This window comes from Bactrocera latifrons, unplaced genomic scaffold, assembly GCF_001853355.1.
Source record: "Bactrocera latifrons isolate USDA-ARS-PBARC rearing strain unplaced genomic scaffold, ASM185335v1 scaffold_208, whole genome shotgun sequence".
Taxonomy (NCBI): Eukaryota; Metazoa; Arthropoda; class Insecta; order Diptera; family Tephritidae; genus Bactrocera; species Bactrocera latifrons.
In genome coordinates, this window is record NW_017535608.1 from 111,554 (window position 1) to 120,352 (window position 8,799).

Here is an 8,799-nt window from a genome sequence, read left to right on the forward strand (position 1 = left end):
TGTGTGTGCGTGCGTTGAGGCAAGAGTGCGTGCAACTTGCAACACACATTGTGGCCGTGCGAATGTGTAAAGTTATTACGACTTGTGCAAGTGGCAATGAGCAAGTGTTGCAAGTGCAATTCTTAGCGTTATTGTTTTTTTTTTATTGTTGTCTACCGTAAATTATATTTAATACACCACTTGAGCAGCACTTTAGCGGCARTGGTGGCAACGGCAACAATGCCCGTCAACATGTGTTGCAGCGCACACACACACCCACGCGGCACGTACTCATATGCATAYCCGAAGGACGTTCCAAGCGCGCGGCAGCCCTGATATTAACGCTGCTTTAAGGCTGTGGGCGGGTGTGGCGCGCGAGTCATRAGCGGCTTTTGTTGCAAGAGTCAAAGCGCGACAGCAGCGCCTAGGGACTCTTTAGCGGCTTTTACAATTGCATGGTGCTTGTTATTTGTTGTTGTTGCTGCCACTGCTGCTGTCGCAATTTTCGCTGACATTGATGTATGACGTTGCAAGCGCATGTTGCACGCACCGATACACACACACACAACATACGCACACCTATACAATGCATTTGCATGCCAACGGTGTTGCATGTATTGTCATGTGTTGCATTTTGTTGTTGCTGCGCGTCGTCTTGCGGGACTGTCGCTGTGTCAGCGCGTCACACTTGGCGCAAAATCATTTTCACAGCTAACGCTWGCGCCAGCTGCTTGTCGAGCTGTCGGCTTTTGACTGCTATTGCCAGGGGACAAATTTCACAGCATCGCTGCGRCAACAACAACAATAGCGCGTAGCAAGCGTTCAACAAAAGTTTTATGACTGACGCTTCGCTGATTGTTGTTTTATTCGACATTGTTGTTGGGCTCTTGTAATATTTTATTACTTTTATTGCARCACGTTGCCAGCGCTGTTGTTGTTTTTGCATTTTAATAAGTTTTTGTGTTTCGAGTTGCATTTTAACGATTGCCGCCACGTTTTTATAGCTCATAAAAATTACTGAAAAAAGTGTAAAGGGATACAAATAAATGAAAAGCGCAGACTCAATTCAGGCGGCATGGAAGTGTTGGGTGCGCATTTGTTGTTGTCGTGCTTGACGAATTGAATTTCTGCTGAGCAGACTCTGCTGCGAGTTTTAAAGTGTTATTTATTTATTTATTGCCTTTTACGTTTTTAATTTTTTAAATTGCCTGAAGTGAAAATTGGATATTTGAAAATTCTTACGTTTTCGGTTTGTCATTCAATTTTTTAATCAGGGTTGCCCCCAGTTTGAAATTTTTTATTGGTTTTTTGTTAAAATCAATAGAATGTCTCAATTGGGATATCGGAATAAAAATGGTTTCAAAAGAACTAAATCGTACTTTTTAATCAGGGTTGCCACCAGTTTAAAATTTATTATTATTATTTTTATTAAAACTAATTAAATTTTTCAACTGGAATATCAGAATTGACATGGTTCTGAAAGATCTAACCGATTTTTTTAAACAGGGTTGCCACCAGTTTAAAATTTTGCAACAAAATTTAGGAGTAATTTAAAAGAGTGTTAAAGATAACACATTAAAATAGCTCAAAAAAATTATATTTGAAAATATATGATGGGCAGAGTTGCCACATATAAGTACCTAACATATTAGAGAAAAAAAATTGAAAATAATAAAATATTTTTGATAAGGGTGACCACTTGCTTAAACATTTTATTCAATTTATTTCACTAAATAAATTACARATTACAATTGACTGCAAATAAATACGCTTAAAAAATATTACTGCCTAAAATATTTGTATCAGTGTTGCCGTCTCCAAATTTTTGGTAAATATTTTGAAAATATAAGAAAATCTGTTTTAAWACCAAAATGGGTGGATTTGGAAACCATATACTTGAAAACATTTTTTTGTAAGGGTTGCCACCTATGTACATATGTAAAATATTTTGATGGGTGGGACCATTGGTGTAGTTGCAACAATACGACTTCTCACGCCAGCCAGTCCGTGACGATTGATGTCTTGGAGAAGAATTTCGGCTTGCTGACATATGGCGCCAATTTAWTCGGGCCTTCGACGGCGGTCCTTGTTGCTTAGATTGTTTTGTGRTATCATAATAAAATCTTTCGAAGAACATTTTAACCCTTGAACAGCCACCGAAAAGGTCATTTCAGCCTTAAAACGAAGGAAACTCGTAAATTTCGATATACAATCTACATACATATGTATTGGTCAGTCAAAAGTAATTTTTTCCATAAGAAATCCGTTTTTGTCTAAGTAGCTCATGATTCTTTCAAATCTACTGATATTTTGTACTTTTTCATTTCATTTTTGATATCTTTCAAGTGATCATCAGACTTTACTAATTGTTATTTTTCATAAAGTCATCTAACTCCGTTSCTCTTGAAACACCTGGAGCTGACACGGGCAGCTATGAAATGAACCTAATTTGAAGATTTGCTGATTTCCACATGTCGAAAGTGAACAATTAGAGCGCGCCACATGGGAAAGCAGTTAAAAAGTGGAAATGCGAAATTTCCGCAACGAAACAGACATTCACCCTGGATTGAAAAGGATTCGCAAGCGCCTTTGAAGTTTCAGGTAGACGCATTCGTGTGTGTGTCTTTTTGCACCGAAGCAAAGTCATTGAGCACATATGCGTATTGCATGTTCTATGTTGCACTAAAAGTATCAACTAAAAGTGATGAGTGAAACGYGGAGAGACATTGTAGGCGAGACTTTATACTTAAGGTTGGTTGACGATATGACTCACTCATTCACTCCATCATACAGTCAGATAGTCAATCAGTTGTTTGCAAAGCAATCKTGTTGCCAACCGCCTGGAAATGCATCACTTGCATTGTGGCAAGTTGTTTTTTGCTTTTGCTATTGCTTTTGCTTTACAACCCATTGCCGCTGCACCGCCATTACTTGAGCCGCTTCAATGATGCCGCTTTGTTATGATTTATCGCGTGTGGCGCGACGGCGTAGACTCTTTGAGCACCGACTCGATTTGTTTGCTCGGTTGCTTTGACAGTTGCCATGCCGCATGTTGTACAAATGCGCTCATGCCTATCTAACTACAGCTATATGCACAAACAAGCCACWGCTTAAACAGCTGTCTGTGAGTGTGTGTRTGYTCATGTGCATCATGTGGCAGTGTGGCGGAAATGCCCGTGTGGCAGGCARTAAATTGCATGTGCTCGAATTGCAAAGCGTCTTCTTGCCAGTCGTCGTCGWCGCTATTGTCAGCGCTGCTTTATGGGCGATGACGTGGCGAATTGCCGATTTGACARCGTAAACTCACACATGCATAYCTACCTATATACAGTGCTCCTTTGAGCACYTTTTTATTGCTGGCTGCCAGGCGCTTGCAAATTTCTTCGTTATACCCTGAATAAGTATATCAAATTTTTGAGATATCAACCTAAAATTTCGCATACGTCCTTTTCTCTCCACGAAGCTGCTCATTTGTCGGAAACGCCCGAATTGAATCACTGTAGCACATAGCTGCCATACATTCTGATCGTTCAGAATCAAGTACTTCTTTGGAAAACTTTTGCATTTGACGAGATATCTTCACGAAATTTTACACGCATTATTGTCCTGAACACCGGTATAATCTCCAAAGAATTTATGCAGATCGAATCAATATAGCATATAGCAGCCGTACAAACTAACCGATCGGATTTAAGTGTGTGTATGGAAAACTTTTTCATTTGACGAGATATCTTCCTGAAATTTGGCTTGGATTACTGACCAAAGCAACCCTGCAATCTCCGAAGAAATAGTTCAGATTGAATCACTATAGCATATAGCTGACATACAAACTGAACGATCAGAATCGAGTACTTGTATGGAAAACTTTTTCATTTGACGAGATATCTTCACGAAATTTGGCATATGTTRCTATCCAAAGCAACCCTACAGTCTCTGAAAAAATTATTCGGATCGAATCACTATAGCATATATGTAGCTGGCATACAAACTAAGCTATCAAAATCAAGTTCTTTAACGAATATTTTGTATTTGTRAAGGGTATTATAGCTTCGGTGCAGCCGTAGCTCATATTTTATCTTGCTTTCTTCATCGTACCACCAAAGGGTGGTACATCCGATGTTCACACACAAACACACATACACCTACATACATTTTGATTGCTTATGAGCCGACAACGCAGGAAGTGACATGCATGCAACTCGCATCAGCATCGTCATCATCAGCATTACCAATGCATGTGCTGTGCAATAAGCGACATGGCAAMAATAACAATAACAAGAAAAATTTCTGTCATATTTCTGCGCAAATCGGCTTTAGATCTCGCTTCTGACTTATCATTTGGGGGTGTTGATTGTTGCCATCGCTATTACCGTTGCTGTTGTTGTTGTTGTGCTATCAACCCTTGTTGTAGATTTAATTACACATTTATGTWGCTACTTCRTTTGTTGGCTTTGTTGTTCTTAGCCTGCGGTGTGCTCCTGCCGTAGTAACAGCGAAATTGCTTCAGCATGCAACGGTTGTCAGCAATCAAAGTGATTTTATGATTTTGGCATGCGCTCGGCTCGCGATTATTCGCATAAAATCTTTATATGCATGTGTAACATAGACACACATATATTTATATTTCGCTTTATGTATATCCTTCCGTTTGCTGTAGATATGTAGATAAATATTTATGTCTTTGTGAAACATACTTTCGCTTTTAAGCGTACACTGTGAAAAATTGTGGAATAACGGCGTGGATAATAATTATTTGTTAGCTCGGTAGGAGTAAACTACCTAACCAAGGTCATCAAATCCTCACTGACCACTCTTGAAATACCCGATGTGTGAAAAGTCGGAAGAGTGGTCCCGCTACTGCAACCTGATTAGGGATGATCTTCGTAGCGTGGAACTTGTCAAAAATCGTTGACACGGTAAAAAGAATTAAACAATGGGTACCGCGAGGTGGTGTTCTCTCTCCGCTACTTCTCTCGTTTAACGTCTATATTTCATTATCTTTCCCGCTTCTTCTTTGCATGGAGCCTGACACTCTACCCTACTAAATCCACAGCGACCATCAGCGACCATATTTACTAAATGCACAGTCGACCATGAAGGCGGCAGACTGTATCTTAACATCATAATCGATATGAAATGCGACCGTCAAGAATTCGAAAATTTTAGGTGTTACATTCGGTAGTCTGTACTCCTTYACTTTTCATCCGCCGAACAGACTTCGGACGCAACAAACTTTAGACAAGCATTGAGCACTATTCACATTAGAGGCACCGACAGCTTCTCCGACTCCCTCTTATTGTAAGACGTACGATGACGCAGTCRAAGAACTCGCGTTGTTCAGGGAATAATTCGTAACTTCGTTCCAAAATAAACAAATATGGGACCAGTGTGTGCAATTGTACAGGATATAACTGAATTCGTGTAGTTGTCCAGGCTTTAAAACTGTTTGCAATACGACTTTTTTTCTGTTTTTGTGGTTTTAGGCTTTGTAAACACTTCTCTCTTCCATCATGTATTTTCCCTTGCCCGGATCCGCTTTCACATTACTTCAGAGCAAGGTTTCCAACATGGACCTATTACTGGTCAGTTGCCACTCTCTTTGCTTCCAAGAATGCATACGACTTTGCAGTCAACATCAAGACTCGAGTTCTCTGGGACAGAGGAGCACCTGGATGGAGYTATTGCTGGTCAGTGTCTACACTTTCTGCGCAAAGGAACGCCTACGGCTTTGCAGCTTATATCCAATTATTTRACTCACCTYTTATTGACTYGAATTCCCTAGAGTCAGAGAGTCTGCGTCCATGTCCCTTTTTTAGTCCGTAATATGTATTATACATATATGACAATTTTCGGCCAGTTTTCGTCACTGGTTACCATTCTTCTAATATATTTTCCTTATTGAGTTTTTCAAGCTGCTGCTCCAATGCTCTCATGGCGCTTTTCTTCGGGGGCACTTAAAAAAGGTATTGTTTGCGTCGTCTAGAGTTTGTCCACCGGATTTGCCAGAGTCCAAATGTTTGCTGTCTCGGTTGTTGTCTTGTGGGCATGTTTATTTCTACTTCTTCCTTCCCTCCGAGATTTTCGGCTCTCCTTTGCCAGTATATCCGTTGGAATGACGCCACAGTACTTTAGAAAGTTGAAGATTAAAAAACAAAACGTAGACATTTTTCCGACCTGCTTTTGTTTGAATTTCTTGGTCGAACAGGTAACAAAAGTCAACCCTCTAGCACATTTTCTTAGTAGATTTGACTTCCTGTGCCTGCTGTGGTGACCCTAAACAGTTTGTGAGTTGACTTCTAAGTAATTCAGCGTTACAACTCGACACCTTTAGGAGAATTAAATGCTAAACTTGCTTCTACTCATTTACCATAGCATTCATGAAAATATGGTGCAGGCTTTGCTATACCGTTTTCGCTAAATCTGCCATCTCTTAACTGTGCTTTTCTCTAAATCTTCTATCTCCAAGAGGATATAGCAGATATCCTTTTACACCATCCACCAGCATATTTAAATTAAAAATTCACAAAAAAAAGCTGCTCAGGTTTCAACCACTTGACAGAGTGTGAATGCATCCTGTGTGCTGAAGCCTTTTTGTAAGTGGATCAGAGGCTGCTAAAAGCGAAACCATAATTTCCTATATAAGCATGATTAAATATGTAGTAGGTAAATGCCGAAGGGAATTACTGCATTGCCTGTGGTTAATACATGCGTGTTTTTGATATGTATGCATATACATATGTGTGTATATATAAGTCTATAAAATGTATTGTTTTTATATTATATATATCGACTCCTAAAATGCAAAATAATGTAACATCAGATCATAAGTTTTCAAGCGAAAAAACGTTATAATAAAAACCGCACATATTGTAACAAAACGTTTGGTTATAAAGTGGTTATTATATCTGAAACCGATTTTGGAACAAAATTGGGGTTTGGGTAATAAAATGGTTATATATCGGTTATATATTGGTTATTATATCTGAAACCGATTTTGAATTTCTGTTTTTGATGATATTTTGTTTTGTATTTTCGGTGACGATATTTGTATATTGTATATTGGGTTATAAAATGGTTATACTTTGGTTATATATTGGTTATTATATCTGAAACCGATTTTGAATTTCTGTTTTTGATTATATTTTGTTTTGTATTTTTGGTGGCGATATATGTATATACATATATATGTGTATATGTATAGCCATATCTATATGCTTGTACGTTTTAGTATCACAGCCTGCTTCAGTTCTCATGCATTTTATATAAGAAGAGCTGTAAGCTACAGCTGTTAGCGGCASTAAACATAATACATATGTATGTATGTATATCATTTTGGTCCGTTGTGAAATATATATGCCTGAGGACGTTCTCCGCACGAGTATAAACCTACCCTGTGTGTCAAAACGTATTTACTTCAACGCATCTACTCAAAGAGTTTCACTTGACTAATTCATATAATTTGGTTTTAGCATAAAGTACACGCGCACATTTATATAAATATTATATATATATATATATATAGATACAAAAATATACATATATATAAACGGCTGCATACATATTTATACATATTCACTCACATAGCTATGCGCCAGCGTATGTATGCATATTCAATAAGAACACACGGCGTTTGGAAAGTAAAAGTGTTTTAACAAAAGGGTGTCCGCCTGAAAACAGCTTAATATTGTCATGTGTGAGTATACACATGTTTGCATCCATATATAAGAGTTTCAAAGATATATATACAAGTATAAATATATACATGTGTGCACATACTATATATATAAGTACAGTGCATATCCGCACTTGTGTTGCCAGCCCTTGGCATTGAATTTAATTTAGCTATCGATTTTCAAGGTCAATATTTGGAAAAAAAAGCAGCGCSCAGCACAAGTAGGGGTGCAGAAATATAGCGCGTTTTATTTGGTTTTACTTACCCACTCTATATTTACCGGCTGCTAAAGGCCGCYGAATTGAAATTTATTTCGATTTCAAGGGCATGCAGTTGGCATTTCAGGGGTGKAGAGCGCACAAAGTGTATAAATATATTCAGCTATATTTATTTGTAAATATATATGTATATTTGTATTTGTATAAATAATACATATATACCAAAATAATGATATAATCTCCTGTTTGGTTATTTTTGGATATAAAAATACATGGGAAACTAAATTAGACACCAATGTAATGAGTTAGGCAGCATTTAAAGCAGCAGGGGTGCACAATTTTATGCGGTTATTGAAATAAAAAATACTATTTTTTAAGCTGACTTGCCTTTAAATAATTTTATAACAAACTTCTCAAGCTCTATTACATATTTTCTTCCTGCACGCTGCTATTTTCTGTTAGGCAAGTAAGCTTTGCTCATTTTATTGTAAATATTAAATTTGAACGGTATTATAAGGAATGTACTATCAGGGAAATTTGTAAATAATCCTTTATTGATCTTCTACTTTGCAACTAATTTGAATTTTTTTCAMAATTTTTCTTTCATTTTTGTATGCATAAATGCGTGTCTAAAGTGTATTTAATCCAGCTTAATTGACTACTGAAACATTAATTAGGTACTCTGTGCTTTGACAGTTTAAGTGTATTTTATCGCAAAAGAAAATTTTTGTTTTGTCTTAAAAAAAATTTTCAATATATTTGTTTTGTTTTAAATTTTTTTTGTTTTTTTTTAATCATCGAATTAATTAAAAAATAAATTGTTTAGTTAAAAAACATTTGATACCTTTTTTTAAACATTTTTGTTTTGTGTTAAAAAAATTGTTTGTAGGTAAAAACAGGTTATAATAATTTAAACTTAAAAACATTTTT

At 37.1% G+C, this 8,799-nt stretch overlaps 1 long non-coding RNA gene across 1 annotated transcript in view; it reads left to right on the forward strand.

Annotated features, from left to right (window-relative positions):
- LOC108968275 overlaps window positions 1–8,799 on the forward strand; it is a 179,188-nt gene that overhangs the window by 8,208 nt on the left and 162,181 nt on the right. The gene's annotated exons all lie outside the window — the stretch shown is intronic.